The sequence below is a fragment of the Pinus tabuliformis genome, chromosome 1_2 (assembly GCF_031772625.1).
Source record: "Pinus tabuliformis cultivar Carrire ecotype Pingquan chromosome 1_2, CPIR1, whole genome shotgun sequence".
Taxonomy (NCBI): Eukaryota; Viridiplantae; Streptophyta; class Pinopsida; order Pinales; family Pinaceae; genus Pinus; species Pinus tabuliformis.
This window is the reverse complement of record NC_142298.1, coordinates 1008010437-1008032480: the sequence shown is the minus strand read 5'-3', so window position 1 is coordinate 1008032480 and position 22044 is coordinate 1008010437. Positions and strand designations below refer to the sequence as shown.

General features: G+C 37.0%; 2 pseudogenes; both read left to right on the top strand.

Annotated features, from left to right (window-relative positions):
* Window positions 1-13971: 13971 nt before the first annotated feature.
* On the top strand, window positions 13972-15193 carry LOC149209503 (pre-mRNA-processing-splicing factor 8A pseudogene; annotated as a pseudogene).
* A 3684-nt stretch (window positions 15194-18877) lies between these two features.
* Window positions 18878-20142, top strand: LOC149209502 (pre-mRNA-processing-splicing factor 8A pseudogene; annotated as a pseudogene).
* Window positions 20143-22044: the final 1902 nt, after the last annotated feature.

Genomic DNA, 22044 nt, shown 5'->3' with positions numbered 1-22044 from the left:
GCTCTAGCTCAAAATTACAATGCTCCAAAAAGAACATATAGTTCAAAGACTCGAGTCCAAACACTAATACTTCCAATGCATGAAGTATTTAACAGAAACCTACAACGATTTCCTTATACACTTGGAAATTTGTTATTAACTACACTGAAAGAAAATTGACCAGTGTAACCACGAAGTGGACACGATGAGAAAATTGGGACATCTAGTCCTCTTTTTAGGATTTTGTTGCTGAGAAATTATTTTCATTGTACTGGCTCTGCTAACATGGTTGGTGCTTACTTAGATCTACGTTGTCACTTCAATCATCCTTGTCTTGCTCCTCTTGATAATCACACAGTTCACTCCATGCTTCTTCTTCTGGAATCTTGATCTTCATTAACCTGCATTATATTTCATCATCTTCAGTGCAAAAGTACATTTGGCTGCGAACACGTGCTTCAATTCATCCTCGATGTAGATTTGATTGTTGATAGCTTCCAGCAATGCTTTTCCTGTGACGTCACCTTTAATGTTAGAGATATTTGCAGCAGCTTTGGCTATGCCTCGGATAGTATTGACATAATCTTCTTTGGATATGAGTTTTTCATTAATAACAAACATAGAAGGGAGAGATTTCTATTTTAAAGACTCAATTCTAATAAAAAACTTGTTTACTGTCAGCTCCAAATTTTGACATTTTTCTTCTAGCTGTACATTCAGGTTCTTCCTAGTTAACACCTTTTTCACCTCAAGAATAGCTTATGTTATATCTGCTACCCCCAGCTCTTCTAGCTCATACTTGTTCCTTGAATTGAGAACTTTGATTATCCTGTTGGTTGTTGTCGGCATGTCTCCTAGCTCTAGATTAGTAGTTGAAATAACTTCTTTAGCTTTTTCAACTAACTCCTTTTGTTCAAAGATAATTTGGATGTTGGGCCAAATTTCATTCATACCATTGATGATGTTATTCCAAATGATCTCCTTCACTCTTCCTAGAGTGTTTCCAATAGATGATTCTTTTCAGATTTTTGCAACTTTTCAATCAAGGTCTTTGTCCTCTGCATCTCCACCAAATGTGCAGTTTTGGCCCTTTTGACTTGATCTTGCAGCACATTAACTTGAGTTTCTAGTATCTTGATCTCCTCAATCTGAAGATTCATGCCCTCTATGGATCTGTCTAGTTGTTTTGTATTGCTTCCTGTCCCTGTAGTAGTAGTTGCTAGAGTGGTTGTAGGAAGAGTTGTGAGAGGAAGAGCCTCCATAGTGGTGCTGGCCAATTTTGTGGCCTTTTCTTTTTCTTGTACCATTTTCTCCATCTCTGCTTCCATTTGTTTAATTTGAAGAGATTGATCCATTATTAATTTCATCATCTCAGCCTTTTGGCTCTCTGTTTCCTGTATCTCCTTGGTCAAGGGATCATGTGTTGCAGGCATCTTGAGATGCTTCTTCTAAGCTGCTATATCCATTTCTTTTTTCTTAATTATATCTTCTACTGCTTTGACATCTGATGGATCATACCCAATTCTTACTACTAAGTCTTCCAAATACTTAATTCTGTTGTCATTTGATTGAGATGAAACCTTTTCCATCTTCAGCTGAGATTGAGCATTTGACAAGACCACCTGCATTTTGAATAAACTCATGGAAGTACTGGTTAGATTAGATGAGAGCATTTCACCTATTTTCTTGTGCATTTCCTGTTGATCAATAGGATGAACACTTTTGGCATCAAACTCAAAAGAAATTTGTTTGTAATCTACTGGAGTTTTAGGCTCTGATGTATGTGCTTCCAAGAATGCCATATGAATTTTTTCCTTTGTCATAATCAAAAAGCTGAGAGGATTCTGCCTTGGGTAGTTGCACTATGTTTCCAAAATTGAGCATAAGTGCTATTTTTCAATATCTCATTCATGATTTTAATCTACCTAAAAGTGTCAAATACGGTCTCCTCCTTTTCTCCAATTACATTTGTAGATGTGGAAACTTGAAGAGATTATTGTCTTTCTTATATTGGAGTGGCAAGAAGAGATTGACTTCCAGTTGGGAATGAATCCGGAATGTCACTAAGATTGATGACTGTTTGATGCGGTGATTCTTTGCCTATGTCCATGTGCATCCTAGCCCTTTTTCTAAATTTTAGTTTGAATTCATTTATAGAAGTATAGGGAAAATTTTAAGAACCCCCCTTAAATTTATAAATATAATAAATGGGCGAATCTCCATGGTATATAGGAAAAATGGAAGGCGATTTTATCAATAATATAATATGTATATATAATTTTTTGGCGAATCTCTCACCAGGCATGGCGAATATTTTACTCAATTATAAAATCTTGTAAGATCTTGGCGAGTCTTTCACTAACTTTGTAAAGTCCTAGTGAATCTTAGCATAGGCTACATGCTGGTTTAATTCCCCCATTTAAATAGGCTACATTCCAGGTGAATACCATGGGTCAATACCATTTGCCATTTTTATTTTTATTAATTCTAATATTAGGGTTAATAATGGTTTTTTGCATGGTATTAATAACAATCTAGTCCATGGTATTTGTCCCATAGTATTTTGGCCATAGGTTTCACCTAAATATAACCCATTTTTTGAGGTTTCGTAAATATAAGGTGACTTATGGAGTAAATATAAAAAATGTTTTATTTGTTTACCATACCTCTCGTTTATTTATATTTTTATTAATTTACCATACCTCTTTTACAAATATGGTATTTGGCCCATAGGATTCACTTAAATAAAACCTCTTTCTTGAGCCTTCATAAATAGAATGAGGCTTATGGACTACATATAAAAAGAGGTTTTATTTATTTACGATACGTCTAGTTTATTTATATTTTTATTTATTTACCATACATTTTGAGTAAGTATAAAAAGACGTTTTATTTATTTACCATACCTCCACTTTACTTATATTTTTATTTGTTTACACCCTTACATGTATATAAGGTGACTTATGGAGTAAATATAAAAAATGTTTTATTTATTTACCATACCTCTCATTTATTTATATTTTTATTAATTTACCATACCTCTTTTATAAATATGGTATTTGGCCCATAGGATTCACTTAAATAAAACCTATTCTTGAAAATGGGCGAATGGATTCACTTAAATAAAACCTATTCTTGAAAATGGGCAAATGGAAAGTTGTAAGTCCTAATTTCAAGGGCTAAATTTACCTTTTTTACCCTCTCCTTTAAAATAAGGTGGGTTATTTGAGGTGATTTGTAAAAATGTACTATGATACAAAATATTCGCCCACTAAAAATTTAAAACCCCTTAATTTCGCCAAAGGGCGAACATTCGCCCCTAAAATTATCCTTGTAGAAGTATCAGTCCCTGATGATTGATCTTCCCTTTGCGTTTTCCCTGTTGTTCCCTTTTCTTGTTCTTTACCCTTGTTTGATATGTCTTATGTTCTCTACCTTTCCTTTTTCCTTGGAGTCTGTGCACTTGAAGAATAAATTATCGCTCCTTAGCCTCTTGCAGTGTATTAGGCATCCACTCAATCTGGCTCATATATTTTTCTATTTCAGGCCTTTGAGTATGAATGTAGGGTGTTGACTTCTTCTCCGCCCTTTTCTTGGAGATGATGCCCCATGGGTCATAGGACCATGTAAAACAGTGATTGAATTTCATTTCCTTCAATATCTTGTCTGCCTCCTCACCTGCTGCTCTGTTGTTGCAAATGAAAGGACCAATTTGGGATTTGATCCTAAATTGTGACTTTTTCTTAGTTGCTACAAAATGCACTTCATATGTGTTAATCATTTTCCTGATATATTCAAGTGCGAAGATCCTCATGGGGAAGAACTTGGCGGCTTGTAAGGGGCCAACTCACATCCATATACTCTTAATTTAGTATAGTTTTTGGTACAAGTACCAATCTCATGTTCTTGCTTGATCTGTCAACTGCACGATCCTTTTAATTTCTTCACTGATTCTTGGTTCTGTAGTTCCACTGAGGAGGCTCATTGATGGGTGATCAAACATTTCTACAATTTTTTTATAGTTGAAATCCTTTTGATCCTTCATTACTAAAGTTGTCCAGAAAATAAGAGATTGGGGTTCACCTTCTTCATTCAGCTTGTTCATTATAAATGGGAACTTGTCTGCCTGAAAATAAACAAACATATATACCAGAACTGAAGAGTACTGAAACACTTCCTTTGTGATGAAATTTGAAAATTGCTCATGGATGGAATCTGCTAGGAATTGACTGAAATTGAATAGGACGGAGAGATTTTATTCTATTGATAATATGGATACGAAACCTACAATAGCTTCATCAAGCCATTGATTTGAATAATAGCCTAGTAAATAAGAAAGAACAATGATTACATGTCTGATTCTATCAGGAAAAGTAGAAGAGGAATAAGGAGGATTATTGTTTGGTAGTGGGGTTTTCTCAGTTATAAAGAGTTCTAAGGTTTTGGCTCTCTTGGTGAAGTCTGGCCTCTGATACATCTCACTGAGAATCTCATGGGAAAAGGGAGTGGTTCCTTTAATGATAGGATCCTGCATCATCTACATAATAGACTTGGCATCAATGGTAAACAATATTATCATCCCATAAATCATAAATCAATTTGTTATGCCATGAATTTTTATTGTCCTCAAGAATCTTCTTAATGATTTTTACCAAACTTTTATTGGAGGATTCGGCCAACCCATTACCTTGAGGGTATTAAGGTGTTGAATCACCAAATAAATATAGTACTTATGACAGAAATCCATCATATTTTTTTCTTTGAAAGTTGCAGCATTATCAGTGATCAATTTCCTAGGACAACCAAATCTGGAAAGGATATTGGTTTCAAGGAATTGTATAATAACATAATCAGTAACAGCTCTGGAAGGGATGGCTTCTATCCATTTGGTGAAGTAGTATGTGGTTGTTAGGATCCATTTGTGTTGGGCAGAGGATGGAGGATGAATTTCACCAATGAAATCCAATCCCCACTATTGGAAAGGACTTTCAACAGAGATGGGTTTTAGGGGAAAACATAGTAATTTTCTCTTCCCTTCAAAGATTTGGCATTTATGACAAGCATTTACCATCTTATGGATGTCTGGGGAAAGTGTAGGCCAATAGAAACCAGCCATGAGGATTTTATTAGCAGTTGTTTTCCAATAAAGATGGCCTCCATAGTCACATTCATGGAATTCCTACATAACTTTTTCAACATCATCTTTTAACAAACATCTGAGTAAGACACCTCCAGCATCTTTCCAATATAATGTACTATCAACAATGCAAAATTTGACTGCTTTTAATTTAAGAAATCTAGCCTTTGTTTTGTATAATCCAAGAGGAGCATTTAAATTGAACATAACATATAAAAGGTTTGCATACCAGGGGGAATGTATATATGCCTCATCTATTATTGGAGTCGCTAGTTCCTCAAGATCGTCCAGAGCAAATACCATGTTAATATCTAATGCATTGAAATTTGATTCAGCGATCAATTTGGGTAATCCATATCCTTTGATCACCTTGGTGGGCTTGATTTCTATATCATATTCCAAAATCACAGCTATCCATTTGCCTCTCTTCCCATCGGGTCCATTTTGTGTGAGAATATATTTGACAACTACATTAGGCACATAAGCAATGATATGAGAATGTAAAATGTACAGCCTGAAATATTTTATCGAATTGACTAGAAAAAATGCTTGTTTTTCCATGATATGTGCAAGTTTAGATGTGAGGGAAGAATCTGCTAGGTTTAAAGTAGTTAATTCTACTGAATGTTTAATGTAAGCATCATCGATTTCAGAGGTGAGATATGTCATTAGATCTTCTAGAGTATCAAAATGTTGTAAGAGCTGAAGATCTGATTCGGTTTGTGAAGAAAGTTCTCTCACTGGGCTCTTTGGCAAGATTGATGGATCAAAGATAATATGATCTTTCCAATTCTTTGATTTAGTCCTGAATAAGCCTTGTTCAAAGTGTAAATCAAACTGGATATCTTGAAAAGTAACAAATTTTTTAGGGAGTGAGTTGGCTCTGTGAAGAAATTTGTTGCTTGTCTGACTCTTAGTTTTAGGGGTTTTTCTTAAGATCTTTTCAGGATTGTCCACTATGGTAGGAGGATTTGGATCTGGGTGGGATCTAGTAGAGATTATTTTAGGAGCCAGTGTTCAGATCTAACACATGTACAAACTGAATATACACAAGAGTAGAAAGGAGACCAATCATAGGAATAATATTATCATACAAGGCGTTTGACTGGGTACTCTAAATTCGAATGAAATGATAAATTTTCAATAGGTCCCCAATATGGTCGCCACTATGTTATTGTTCTATGATTCTAAATATTGGAAATACAAAATAACAAAAGATACTTCAAACCACTTAAGAGTCTAGGATCTATCCCTCCTAGACTCGAAGAGGGCTCTCTATGTATATATTTGAGATTTGACTCTATTTTCATTGTTTTAATATGTTAGGCTAGATATAATAGTGAAAGAGGTTTATTACTTGATTTATTGGTTGTTTGTTTGTTTGGTTGGGGTAGGTCATATTTGAATCCTTTCCATTGGGCTATGGAGTCAAAGGTTGGCTGGTAATATCAATTTTCGAGAGCATTTGCAAGGAAAGCAAACTATATTTACTGGATCTCGAAGCAAAATGAAAAATAAGATGACAAAATAATGATATCAGTAATGATAGAAATTAAGTATTTCTTAATTATACATCAGAGGAAAACATTTAGATTGTAAACATGGATAGAAATAAGGTGCTCCAACATCATATCTTAATTTAGAATTTCTTCTTTACAATAATACTTAATGATGCACAATAAATAAACAACAATATATTCAATCACAAAAAGGAAGACATCACCAGATTAACACAATTAAAGTATCTTGCAAACGGTCATTTTTATTGACGCTCTAGCTCAAAATTACAATGCTCCAAAAAGAAAAGATAGTTCAAAGACTTGGGCCCAAACCCTAATACTTCCAATGCATGAAGTATTTAACAAAAACCTACAATGATTGCCTTATACACTTGGCAATTTGTTATTAACTACACTGAAATAAAATTGACTAGTGTAACCACGAAGTGGCCACAATGAGAAAATTGGGACATTTGGTCCTCTTTTTAGGGATGTTGTTGCTGAGAAATTAATTTCGTTGTAGTGGCTCTGCTGACATGGCTGGTGCTAACTCAGATCTACGTTGTCACTTCAATCATCCTTGTCTTTCTCCTCTTGATAATCACACAGGTCACTCCATGCTTCTTCATCTGGAATCTTGATCTTCATTAACCTCCTGTATATTTAATCAGCTTCAGTGTATCTCGCAAAAGTACGTTTGACTGTGAACATGTGCTTAAGTTCATGTTGGATGTAGATTTGATTGCTCATAGCTTCCAGCAATGCTTTTCCTGTGATGTTTCCTTTAATGTCAAAGATATTTGCAGCATCTTTGCCTATGCCTTGGAGCTTATTGACATAATCTTCTCTAGCCATGATTTTTTCATTAATAACAAACAGAGAAGGGAGACCTTTCTGTGTTAAAGGCTCAATTTTGTTAAAAAACATCTTTACTATCAACTCCAAATTCTGACATTTTTCTTCTAGTTGTACATTCAAGTTCTTCTTAGTTAACACCTTTTTCACCTCAAGAATAGTTTATGTTCTATCTGCTACTGCCAACTCATACCTATTCCTTGAATTGAGAAATTTGATTATCCTGTTGGTTGTTTTTGGCATGCCGCCCAACTCTAGATTAGAAGTTGAAATAGCTTCTTTAGCTTTTTCAACTAACTCCTTTTGTTCAAAGATAATTTCGATGTTGGCCCAAATTTCATTCATAGCATTGATGATGTTATTCCAAATGATCTCCTTCTCTCTTCATAGAGTGTTTCCAATAGATGATTCTTTTTCAGATTTTTGCATTTTTTTCAATCAAGCTCTTCGTCCTCTGCATCTCCATCGAATGTGCACTTTTGTCCCTTTTTATTTGATCCTGTAGCACATTAACTTGAGTTTCTAGTCTCTTGATCTCCTTAGTCTGAAGATTCATGCCCTCCATGGATCTAGCTAGTTGTTATGTACTGCTTCCTATCACTGTAGCAGCAGCTGCTGGAGTGGTTGTAGGAAGAGTTGTGAGAGGAAGAGCCTCCATAATGGTGCTGGCCAATTTTGTTGCCTTTTCTTTTTGTTGTACTTTTTTCTCCATCTTTGCTTCCATTTGTTTAATTTGAAGAGACTACTCCAACTTCATCATGTTAGCCTTTTGGCTCTATGTTTCCTCTATCTCCTTGGTCAAGGGATCATGTATTACAGGCATCTTGAGCTGCTTCTTCAGAGTTGCTATATCCATTTATTTTTTCTTAATTATCTCTTCTAATGCTTTTACATCTGAGGGATCATACCCAATTGTTACTTCTAAGTCTTCCAAAGACTTAATTCTATTGTCCTTTGATTGAGATGAAATATTTTCCATCTTTATCTAAGATTGAGCATTTGACAAGGCCACCTGCATTTTGAATAAACTCATGGAAGTACTCGTTAGAGTAGATAAGATTATTTCACCTGTTTGCTTGTGCATTTCCAATTGATCAATAGGATGAACACTTCTAGCATCAAACTTAAAAGAATTTTGTTTGTAATCTATTGGAGTTTTAGGCTTTGTTGTCTGTGCTTCCAAGAATGTCATATGCATTTTGCCTTTTTCAGAATCAAAAAGCTGAGAGGATTCTGCCTTGGGTAGTTGCACTATGTTTCCAAAATTGAGCATAAGTGCTCTTTTTCAATATCTCATTCCTGATTTTAATCTCTCTGAAAGTGTCAAAGACGGTCTCCTCATTTTCTCCAGTTACATTTGTAGATGTGGAAACTTGAAGAGACTAATGTCTTTCTGAAATTGGAGTAGTGGGAAGAAATTGACCTCCAGTTGGGGATGAATCTAGAATGTCACTAGGATTGATGACTGTTTGTTGCGGTGATTCTTTTCCTATGTCCTTGTGCATCCTGGCCCTTTTCTAAATTTTATTTTGAATTCCTTCATAGAAGTATCAATCCCTGATGATTGATCTTCCCTTGGCCTTTTCCCTGTTATTCCCTTTTCTTGTTATTTACCCTTGTCTGATATGTCTTATGTTCTCTGCCTTTCTTGTGGCCTTGAAGTCTATGAACTTGAAGAAGAAATTACTAGTTCCTCAGCCTCTTGCATTGTATCAGGCATCCACTCAATCTGGTTCATATATTTTTCTATTTCAGGCCTTTGAGTGTGAATGTAGGGTGTTGACTTCTTCTCTGCCATTTTCTTGGAGATGATGCCCCATGGGTCATAGGACCATGTAAACCTGTGATTGAATATCATTTCCTTCAATCTCTTGTCTGCCTCCTCACCTACTGCTCTGTTGTGGCAAATGAAAGGACCAATCTTGGATATGATCCTAAATTGTGACTTTTTCTTAGCTGCTACAAAATGCACTTCATCTGTGTTAATAATTTGTCTGATATATTCAAGTGCGAAGATCCTCATGGGGAGGAACTTTGGCAATTTGTAAGGGGCCAACTCACATCCATATACTCTTAATTTAGTATAATTTTGGTACAAGTACCAATCTGATGTTCTTGCTTGATCTGTCAACTGCATGATCCTTTTAATTTCTTCACTGATTCTAGGTTCTATAGCCCCACTGAGGAGGCTCATTGCTGGGTGAAGAAACATTTCTACAAATGTTTTGTAGCTGAAATCCTTTTCATCCTTCATTACTAAAGTTGTCTAGAAAATAACAGATTGGGGTTCACCTTCTTCATTCAGCTTGCTCATTGTAAACGGGAACATGTCTGCCTGAAAATAAACAAACATATATACCAGAACTGAAGAGTGTTAAAACACTTCCTTTGTGATGAAATTTTCAATTGCTCATGGATGGCATATGCTAGGAATTGACTGAAATTGAATAGGACAGAGGGCTTTGACTTTGTTGATAATATGGATAGGAAACCTATAATAGCTTCATCAAGCCACTGATCTGAATAATAGCCTAGTAAATAAGAAAGAAAAGCAACTATATGTTTGGTTCTATCAGGAAAAGCAAAGGAGGAATAAGGAGGATTCTTGCTTGGCAGTGGGGTTTTCTCAGTCATAAAGAGTTCTAAGTTTTTGGCTCTCTTGGTGAAGTCTAGCCTCTGATACATCTCACTGAGAATCTCATGGGAAAAGGGAGTGGTTCCTTCAATGATAGGAGCCTGCATTATCTACATAATAGGCTTGGCATCAATGGTAAACAATATGTGTCCTGTTGGGGCCGTCACTGCCCTTTTTTGTGGGTTATAGCATAGGTTGTTTTGGGAAGCTATGGGTTTTAGGAAAGATATAGAAGGGAAAATTAGTGTCCCAGAGCCCTATGTCATCCACTTCATCCACAAATTTATCCTCCCACCAGCTGTAGATGTCAAATAAATCAAACTCTGAGAGTGTCTCATGTATTTTGAAGTCGTTGTCTACAAGGGGTATGTGATCCAAATCCACTGGTGGGTGCACCATTGGATTAAACACCTCTAGTTCTTTCTTCTTTGGTAGCATGGTTTTTTTCTGCAAAAAATCTTTAAACCTGAACTGTGTTGGATTTGCAGTTGAACTGCAACAGAAAGGGATGAGAAGAAATGGGAATTCAGAGAGGGAGAGAGAAAGGGAATGAAAAAGAAGTGGGATTCGAGAAGGGGAATTCTTGACAATTGCAGAAAAATTGAGTTTTCTGCTACTTTGTGGTTGTTTTAGTGTGCTCACTACTTTCTCTGTGTATAACTGGATGATTTGTGAATTACACCTGTAAGTAGATAGGGCACGTTAAAATTTGTAAATTGCGTGAAATGGTGTAATTTTTATTTTTGCGATGTTCCCGTTGGATTGGCCTGAAGTGGCACGGGTCCATTGGCTAATGGTCCAGCCAATTGAATGTGCAATGGTAGAGCGTGAGAATTTAGGTGATAGGCTGATGGGACATAATGGCTTCGTGAGGTGGCGGGAGTCGTAAACGGTTAGAATGGGGGAAGTGGTTTAGAGAAGGCAGAAACCACTTTTCGGGGGGACCTGGGAGCAGTAAGCAGAATGAGCGAGGGGGGTGTTAAATCCCTAGAGTGTGACATGTCAGTGGTTTGAAACCACTGATTTCAGACCCCCCTCCCCTCAGCATTAACTTTCAGAGGGTGAGGGGGGGCTGGAAAGTGATATGGGTCGTCAGATTAGATGGTGGGTGCGGAGATTTGATGAGAGGTGAGGGTTGGGTTATGTTTGATGCGATGGGTACATGAGTGGTGGGGTAGGAGAATTAATAAGGTGCGGAATATTGAATATAGGGGTATGGAATAAGGTTAGGGAAAATAACATAAGACCCATTCCCCTTTTTAATTTCTTTTCTCGACATTAGGAAAAAACATTGAGATATGTCATCAAACCTTAAAAGAATTTTTCATGTCTTTTTCCCTTTGCAACTCTGCTTAGCCTACCTATCTTTATTTTTCTAATCTAACCTTTTTTATTTCTTTTTGCATTTGCAGGGTGCATTTGGACCTATAGACCCTTTCACTTTTTCTTTTTATTCCTAACCTAATCTATCACCTATTTCTCCCATTGGTCTAGATTGAATAGTTGAATCAATTCCCTTTCTACCTAACTCCTAATTTTCCAAGCTTAAATTGTTTGGTAGATCTTTATTTTCTACCCTATCAACAAAAATTGAAATGTGTTCAATCATGCTAAGACTGTATGATTTGAACAGCATTTTGGGTTTTCTTTTTCTTCTCATTTTTTTCTCTTTTGTTCTTTTTCTCCTTTTTTTACATACCCTCTTTTTACTTCTTTTCTTTTCTCTTTTTTTGTGAAATAAATTGAATATTGAAATCTATGAAGAATTTGAAATCTGAAAACTGTGAAATACTCAATCACCTTGAGATCCTATAAATTATAGGACCCTAACACAACCAAATGACAAAATGTTGGAGATATCTTGGTAAGTAAAATATAAATATAGCCTTTGATATTGAATTCAAATCTCCTCTTCAAACCATCTGCCATATTAATGGGCATCCCATGACAGAGTCATGTCGTAATATACAAAACAATATATTTCTTTTTTGGACAGGAAAATACAAGGAGAGAATTAATATGTCACAAACCTTGCCACCTTCATTATTGTATTGAAATGTAATTTGAAAAACAAAGGTAGATGAAATTATTTTTCTTTGCTTAAAACCAAAACATATTTTATCAAGAAATCAACCAAAGTGTGTGAAAATGCATATGATGAAAGAGTAAATTAGTGTTTAATGCTCCTCATCTGGCATAGTCTAGTCTGACTATTCATATCGGGGATGTATCAGAGCTAGGGTCGAATATCCACTGTGCAAGCCACTTAGTGCCATCACCTTACTCTAGCAGCGTTCATTAAAATGAAGCTGTTGAAGGATCTGTCCAGGAAATCGGAAATCGCTGCAAAGAAGAGAGTCTAGGAAAAGGATCTGTTTAGGAAATAGCTGAGGAACTAGCTGAGGAACGTTAAGACAGTTGTTGCAAGAAATAAAAAGGTCGTGGGCATATGGTGAAACGTGCCATGAAGCCTAAAATGTGGAGTGCGTAAGTGATTTACGTGGAGTTCGTAAATTTTTTTTATCAAGCTTTCACGTATACAAACCAACATACATATGTGTGAAATGTGAAAAGGTTAAAACATTATATATATTTTTTATATTTATATAATTATATGTTGGAATTTTGAAAAGTATATTTTAAAAAGGAGCAGGAATTTTGAAAAGGGTATTTTAAAAGGAGGAAGGTCATTATTACTAAATTTTAAAGAGTAATAATTAAAGTTTTATTTTTAAGTGGAGTTTTTGTTTTTGGGCATCAATATATTGAAAATGGAGACAACAGTTACAGATATGGAGAAGTTGAGCGGGGCTAATTTTGCCCTATGGAAATCACAGATGGAGGATATACTAATTTTGAAGGATCAGTATTTGCCGATTGAGGGCACAACAAAGAAACCCTCATCGATGACAAATGAAGAATGGAATAAGCTAGATAGAAAGGCGATTGCAACAATCCGCCAATATCTAGCAAAGAATGTGTATTTCAATGTGTCCGAAGAAAAGACAGCTGAAGGATTATGGAAGAAGCTCCATGATCTATATGACAAGAACACGGCATCAAACAAAGTGTTCTTGATGAAGAAGCTTTATAATCTCAAAATGAAGGAGGGTGCTTCAGTTGTTGAACAATTGAATGCATTCAATATTATTACTAATCAACTTGCCTCTGTTAAAATCATTTTAGATGATGAAATTAGAGCTATTTTTCTAATGTGTTCTATGCCAGACAGCTGGGAAAATTTAATTGTAGCTATGAGCACTTCAACAACTGCAGGGACCTTGAAGTTTGATGATGTCAACAGCAGTTTAATGAATGAGGAACTGCGATGCAAGTCAATTGCGGAAAACTAGGGAGGAGAAGCTCTAGCTCTAACTGATCGTCATAGGAGAATGGATCGAGGCCGGTGTTATCACTTAAGAATTCTAATTCCAAAACTGCTCACATTAGTTTCATGGTAAAGATTCGGTGCTAGTATAGGTTTGAGTTTTTGTTTGCCTTAGAGTCTGAGTCTTAGGAGTCCACTATGCATTCTCATTCACCACTGGTCTCATAATTCACACTATTTCCATGTGTCAGCTTTGTTCAAAGGTTATTATGTGCTACAAAGCTCTTTAGGTGTTTTCGTAGCGCATAAGTCATTTTTAGGTGTTTTCATAGCGCATAAGTCAGTTTTTCAGGTGATTTCATAGAGAAAAAACCCGATCTAGGTGATTTGGTGCTGATCCATAGCAAATATCACCCACCTGTCATACTTATCAAAATCCGTTGTGTTTTAGATCGTTAGGTGTCTTGGTACTGGCACATGTTTGCACTTGTTACTTAGAAGGAGACAAAGGGTTCTGTTTACAATCTGCATGTATTTAATGGAAAGTTGCTCACTGGCACCAATTAAAAGATTCAGTTATACAAATGGGAGAACCGTTCTTTTGATGAAGCATGGAAAACAAAATACAACGTCTCAAGAGAATCAACTGTGCCACCTGGTTTATCTTATTGAGAATGCCATTATGAATTTGCCACCTGGTCACAGAGATGTTTTCCCTGCTCTTTTGAATAGTGAGAAGCTTGATGAATTACTCTCACAGGATGTAAAAGGTGGTACGCTTATCTCTTATGAAGGCCGAGTTCAGCTTCTAGAGATTGCACAGGTTCCAGAGGAGCATACTGGTGAGTTCAAGGTCATTTTCACCTGCATCTATGGTGGATTGGGCAGGCGATAGTTGGAGATGGGAAAAATCCTCGTAGAGAAAGGCAACAGATTGCTAAAATTGAAAAGCAGGCAAAGGAAGCAAGCCAACTCACTGCAGTTACCATGAGGACTACAAATGTGCATGGTGATAAGTTGATTGTCACCACAACTAGTCTATTTGAGCAGGCTGCTTTTGGTTCTAAAACGGATTGGCGTGTAAGGGCAATAGCTGCCACAAGTCTCTATCTCCGAGTCAATCATATATATGTTAACTCTGATGATATCAAGGAAACTGGCTATACATACATTATGCCAAAGAACATATTGAAAAAATTCATTTGCATAGCTGACCCTAGGACTCAGATTTCGGGGTATATTTATGGTATAAGCCTTCCCGACAATCCACAGGTGAAGAAAATTCGCTGTATAGATATGCCTCCACAATGGGGAACGCATCAGCAAGTTCATTTGCCTTTGGCTTTGCCGGAGCACGAATTTTTGAATGATTTAGAGCCTTTGGGATGGATGCACACACAACCCAACGAGCTTCCTCAATTATCACCTCAGGACTTAACATGCCATGCTCGAATCTTGGAGAATAATAAGCAGTGGGATGGAGAGAAATGTATCATTCCTACATGCAGTTTCACTCCCAGCTCCTACTCCTTAACTGCATATAAGCTTACTCCAACAGGTTATGAATGGGGGCGGCTCAACAAAGACACTGGAAGCAATCCACATGGTTATCTGCCTACTCATTATGAGAAAGTACAGATAAAGGTCATTGGAATTACAACTTCATGGGTGTTAAGCATATAGTCAGTATGAAGTATGGAATTAAGCTTGGAGCTCCTCGTGACTTTTTTCACGAGGATCACCATCCTACTCAGGGATAGAAGAGGTTCAAGAATTTATTGACATGTGTGATTATGCGGTTGGCTTAAGTCGACAGTTGAATGGCTCCATCATACCTTCAGAATGGCCCAATCATATGATGATGGAGGTTTAGAATCCTCTTGGCATAGTCGGAGTAATTACTGCATTCAACTTTCCATGTGTTGTACTTGGGTGGACTGCATGCATCGCTTTGGTTTGTGGCAATTGTGTTGTTTGGAAAGGTGCTCCTACTACACCATTGATCACTATAGCGACAACAAAACTCATAGCCGAGGTGTTAGAGAGAAATCGTTTGCCTGGTTCGATTGAAAAGTTCAAAATCTTCAATACCAATAATTTATGGGTGAACTTGAAGGCGATTAAGAGGCTTGTGGAGGCTAATGCTCTTAAAATGGAGATAATTCCAAATCCAAAGGAAGTAGATGAGGACCAGGGACCATTAAAGATACAGCAGAATATATTAGACATATTACAAGACTGTGTTATGGACAATGGTAATGTTTTGTTCGCTGATCTCTCAGCGCTCCTATGCACCTTCAAAATGTAACTTTGATTCAATACCTTGGAACAGAGAACAATTTCAACCTTTTTACAGGGAGAAAAAATAGCGAGGTTGCAACTGCTGAAGATGGTGACTAACGCTCAGCAGTTTCGTAGCGCGCTACAAAACTGCTGAAGCTACACAATCTAATCTCAATCAACCGGTTTTGAATATGAGCGGGAATTTTGAAAGGGGAATATCTACAAGGTATACAAGGCATCATCTGAAGCTATCAAGATTCAACCAGGTCAAGACAAGTGGAGAAAATATGTATTCGAATCCAACTTTAGATTTTTTGTCATAAAGTGAGCAAATTTACCACAGTTCAGGATATGTCAAACAGTTTGCAAGAACTTTTACCTTCACACATGAAAACGGTGGACAGCACATCAAGGACGTGGCAACCTGCTCTATTTTGGATAATTAAAGGATAAAGGACATCCTTCTTTGGATTCGAACATTTTGAGGCAAACCAAAGACCGGTAAACAGGGGTAGTTTCCTATGTTTCAGGGCAATGGAAAACATGTGACATTGAAGACCAACATGGAGCCTTGAACATCCATCACAGCCAAACTAGAAGGGGACCAGATGTCAAGGAACGAGAATGATTGTAAATCAAAGCATAATATGGAATTAGAGTCCTACTTGATTTAGATCTCTAGAAAGTCTAGTTGAAGTTTGTTACATTTAATAGGCAGTTAAAAGTTAAATAGGTGTCATTAGAAGTAGTTTTCGAGTTCCCTTAATGTTTAAGGAGGAATCTCAGCCAGGTAGGATGAACTCTATATATAGGAGAAAGGGAAATGTAATAAGGGTTGGAATTTTATGTAAAAAAGCCCTGTTGTGAAGCTTATGTAAAGACTATGTTCTTTTGGTAATACAGTAATGGTTTTTGCTGCTCAAGAATCATAGTGACTTCAATGTATGAATTCCTCTTGTTGTCTTCCATGTTGTTTACAGTTTGATGAGTACTTGATCACTTGGAAATCACATGTTGTTTTCTAATTTCTTTCATGTACTCATATATTGTCCCTTTTGTGTATGTTGTACTTTATATATATTGAAGTCTGAATGCCTTGATTTCATTGCAAAGCCAATTCACTGTTGATGCTAAATGACATATGACTCCATGAGCCCAATGGATGCTTGTTAATTTAGATTTTACCAGCCTCATTCCTATTTGTTTCATAAAAGAGTTATCCATCTCAATCATAATCACAAATCTTAAACCCTTTGAGAGAGCCCTCTCGAGCTAAGGAGGCTAAGCCTTAGCTAAAAGATTGGTCTGAAACAGTTACTTGAAGTCTTCCTAGTCTACAGCCTTCCAGGGTCTGATTTTGAGATAACATTTTGGTGCGTCTGCCGGGAGTCTGAAGATTAATCATTCCCGAAATCAAGAGGCTGAACTTCTGAAGGTAGCAGAAGCTCAGAAGACTTTTCAAGGCTGCAAATCTACCTTGGCGACTCCATTGTTGAAGAATTCGAAATTCATAGATTCATGGTGATTCCACTGGAGTTATGAAGGACCCAGATGTTGCCATTCTTATTTCAAGGTATGCATGCATAAATTTTTCAGGAATTCATGGTTTCCCAAATCATTTTCCCAAGGATGCATATTTTCTAAGGAATGGTCCAAAATTCAACGGAGAAGATTTGAGTTTAACTTTGAAGCATATATCAGATTTCTATGATTTTATCAAGCTTCTTAGAGTTAAACATGAGGATGTTTGCATTATGTTGTTCTATGATTCATTTCAAGGGAAATGTAAACGGTGGATTGAAAGTTTTCCTGCCAAATCCATTAAGTCATTTGAAGACTTTTGGTTTATGTTTTTGGAGGAATGGATAGATAGATCAGAGGTGGTGGCAAACTCTCCTTCAATTCAAGGTTTCAAACAATGGAATGATCATCATATAAATGAAGAAATAGATGAAAATTTTTCTTTGTCCTTGTCTTATTATGTAAAATCATTTAACTGCAAGACAGAGGATAAGATGAAATTTTTGGATGAAGTTGCTGAGGACATTGAGAAAGACATTGAAGGTATACAAGATCAAATTCAATCATATAGTCTTCATGGTTATGATCATTCTTTTCAAAAGGTTTCTATGTCAGAACACAAGGAGAGGGTGTTGCTTCCTTTCTCTTTCATGATTGAGGAAGAGTACAATGCTATTGAAGATCAGTTTGCACAACCAGAAAGTTACGAGAACCATCAAGCTGATCATGCATTCTGGGATCCTATAGCTAAATACATGGAAGAGTTTTACTCTCCAGTGTTTCATTTTTTCTATGAAGATCAGAGGCAATTTCAGTGGCAGTGGTCATCACAATATCATAGTGGCTCTGAGCTCCGATGCAGTTAAAAAACTCAAATATCAGATAAGACAAATGATTGGCTACATTGGAAATTTCACATTGATTGAGCTAAAAGAAGTTTGAATTAATAGGGTAGGTAGGTAGGAAAATGCAAATAAGCTCAAGGTTGACTGAGCATTTTTTTTAGTAGATATAGACGTCTCTCTCCTACAGTAATCATCAAGCTCAAGCCCGAGGTGAAGGCCCCAGAAGCTTGAATGGGATGCTTGTCAAGAAAATTTCCGTTTATCATAAAAGGATAAAGCACTAGACCTGCGAGTTCTTAGTGTACTACAGGAGCACACTATCCCAAGTGGAGCCATTGTTATCACTTAAGAATTCTATTTCCAAAACTGCTCACATTAGTTTCATGGTAAAGATTCGGTGCTAGTCTAGGTTTGAGTTTTTGTTTGCCTTAGAGTCTGAGTCTTAGGAGTCCACTATGCATTCTCATTCACCACTGGTCTCATAATTCACACTATTTCCATGTGTCAGCTTTGTTCAAAGGTTATTATGTGCTACAAAGTTCTTTAGGTGTTTTCGTAGCGCATAAGTCAGTTTTAGGTGTTTTCGTAGCGCATAAGTCAGTTTTTCAGGTGATTTCGTAGCGCAGAAACCTGGTCTAGGTGATTTTGTGCTGATCCATAGCAAATCTCACCCAGCTGTCATACTTATTAGAATCCGTTGTGTTTTAGGTCGTTAGGTGTCTTGGTACTGGCACATGTTTGCAGTTGTTGCTGAGAAGGAGACAAAGGGTTCTGTTTACAATCTGCATGTATTTAATGGAAAGTTGCTCACTGGCATCAATTAAAAGATTCAGTTATACAAATGGGAGAACTGTTCTTTTGATGAAGCCTGGAAAACAGAATACAACGTCTCAAGAGAATCAACTGTGCCACCTGGTTTATCTTATTGAGAATGCCATTATGAATTTTCCACCTGGTCACGGAGTTGTTTTCCCTGCTCTTTTGAACAGTGAGAAGCTTGATGAACTACTCTCACAGCATGTAAAAGGTGGTATGCTTATCTCTTATGAAGGCCGAGTTCAGCTTCTAGAGATTGCACAGGTTCCAGAGGAGCATACTGGCGAGTTCAAGGTCATTTTCACCTGCATCTGTGGTGGATTGGGCATGCGATAGTTGGAGATGGGAAAAATCCTCGTAGAGAAAGGCAACATATTGCTAAAATTGAAAAGCAGGCAAAGGAAGCAAGCCAGCTCACTGCAGTTACCACGAGGACTACAAATGTGCACGGTGATAAGTTGATTGTCACCACAACTAGTCTATTTGAGCAGGCTGCTTTTGGTTCTAAAACGGATTGGCATGTAAGGGCAATATCTGCCACAAGTCTCTATCTCCGAGTCAATCATATATATGTTAACTCTGATGATATCAAGGAAACTGGCTATACATACATTATGCCAAAGAACATATTGAAAAAATTCATTTGCATAGCTGACCCTAGGACTCAGATTTCGGGGTATATTTATGGTATAAGCCTTCTCGACAATCCACAGGTGAATAAAATTCGATGTATAGCTATGCCTCCACAATGGGGAACACATTAGCAAGTTCATTTGCCTTTGGCTTTGCTGGAGCACGAATTTTTGAATGATTTAGAGCCTTTGGGATGGATGCATACACAACCCAACGAGCTTCCTCAATTATCACCTCAGGACTTAACATGCCATGCTCGAATCTTGGAGAATAATAAGCAGTGGGATGGAGAGAAATGTATCATTCCTACATGCAGTTTCACTCCCGGCTCCTACTCCTTAACTGCATATAAGCTTACTCCAACAGGTTATGAATGGGGGCGGCTCAACAAAGACACTGGAAGCAATCCACATGGTTATCTGCCTACTCATTATGAGAAAGTACAAATGCTTCTCAGTGACCGTTACCTGGGATTTTACATGGTACCAGATAAAGGTCATTGGAATTACAACTTCATGGGTGTTAAGCATACAGTCAGTATGAAGTATGGAATTAAGCTTGGAGCTCCTCGTGACTTTTGTCACGAGGATCACCGTCCTACTCAGGGATAGAAGAGGTTCAAGAATTTATTGACATGTGTGATTATGCAGTTGGCTTAAGTCGACAGTTGAATGGCTCCATCATATCTTCAGAATCGCCCAATCATATGATGATGGAGGTTTAGAATCCTCTTGGCATAGTCGGAGTAATTACTGCATTCAACTTTTCATGTGTTGTACTGGGGTGGACTGCATGCATCGCTTTGGTTTGTGGCAATTGTGTTGTTTGGAAAGGTGCTCCTACTACACCATTGATCACTATAGCGACAACAAAACTCATAGCCGAGGTGTTAGAGAGAAATCGTTTGCTTGGTTTGATTGAAAAGTTCAAAATCTTCAATACCAATAATTTATGGGTGAACTTGAAGGTGATTAAGAGGCTTGTGGAAACTAATGCTCTTAAAATGGAGATAATTCCAAATCCAAGGAAGTAGATGAGGACCAGGGACCATTGAAGATACAACATAATATATTAGACATATTACAAGACTGTGTTATGGACAATGGTAATGTTTTGTTCGATGATCTTTCAGCGTTCCTATGCACCTTCAAAATGTAACTTTGATTCAATACCTTGGAATAGAGAACAATTTCAACCTTTTTACAAGGAGAAAAAATAGTGAGGTTGCAACTGCTGAAGATGGTGACTAACGCTCAGCAATTTTGTAGCGCGCTACGAAACTGTTGAAGCTACACAATCTAATCTCATTCAACCGGTTTTGAATATGAGCGGGAATTTTGAAAGTGGAATATGTACAAGGTATACAAGGCATCATCTGAAGCTATCAAGATTCAACCAGGTCAAGACAAGTGGAGAAAATATGTATTCGAATCCAACTTTAGATTTTTTGTCATAAAGTGAGCACATTTACCATAGTTCAGGATATGTCAAACAGTTTGCAAGAACTTTTGCCTTTACACATGAAAACGGTGGATAGCACATCAAGGACATGGCAATCTGTTCTATTTTGGATAATTAAAGGATAAAGGACATGCTTCTTTGGATTCGAACATTTTGAGGCAAACCAAAGACCGGTAAATAGGGGTAGTTTCCTATGTTTCAGGGAAATGGAAAACATGTGACATTGAAGACCAACATGGAGCCTTGAACATCCATCACAGCCAAACTAGAAGGGGACCAGATGTCAAGGAGTGAGAATGATCATAAGTCAAAGCATAATATGGAATTAGAGTCCTACTTGATTTAGATCTCTAGAAAGTCTAGTTGAAGTTTGTTACATTTAATAGGCAGTTATATGTCAAACAGGTGTCATTAGAAGTAGTTTTCGAGTTCCCTTAATGTTTAAGGAGGAATCTCAGTCAGGTAGGAGGAACTCTATATATAGGAGAAAGGGAAATGTAATAAGGGTTGGAAGTTTATGTAAAAAAGCCCTGTTGTGAAGCTTATGTAAAGACTCTGTTCTTTTGGTAATACAGTAATGGTTTTTGCTGCTCAAGAATCATAGTGACTTCAATGTATGAATTCCTCTTGTTGTCTTTCATGTTGTTTACAGTTTGATGAGTACTTGATTACTTGGAAATCACATGTTGTGTTCTAATTTCTTTCATGTACTCATATACTGTCCCTTTTGTGTCTGTTGTACTTTATATATATTGAAGTCTGAATGCCTTGATTTCATTGCAAAGCCAATTCACTGTTGATGCTAAATGACATATGACTCCATGAGCCCAATGGATGCTTGTTAATTTAGATTTTACCAGCCTCATTCCTATTTGTTTCATAAAAGAGTTAGCCATCTCAATCACAATCACAAATCTTAAACCCTTTGAGAGAGCCCTCTCAGGCTAAGGAGGCTAAGCCTTAGCTAAAAGATTGGTCTGAAACAGTTACTTGAAGTCTTCCTGGTCTGCAGCCTTCCAGGGTCTGATTTTGAGATAACAGCCGGCAAGGGT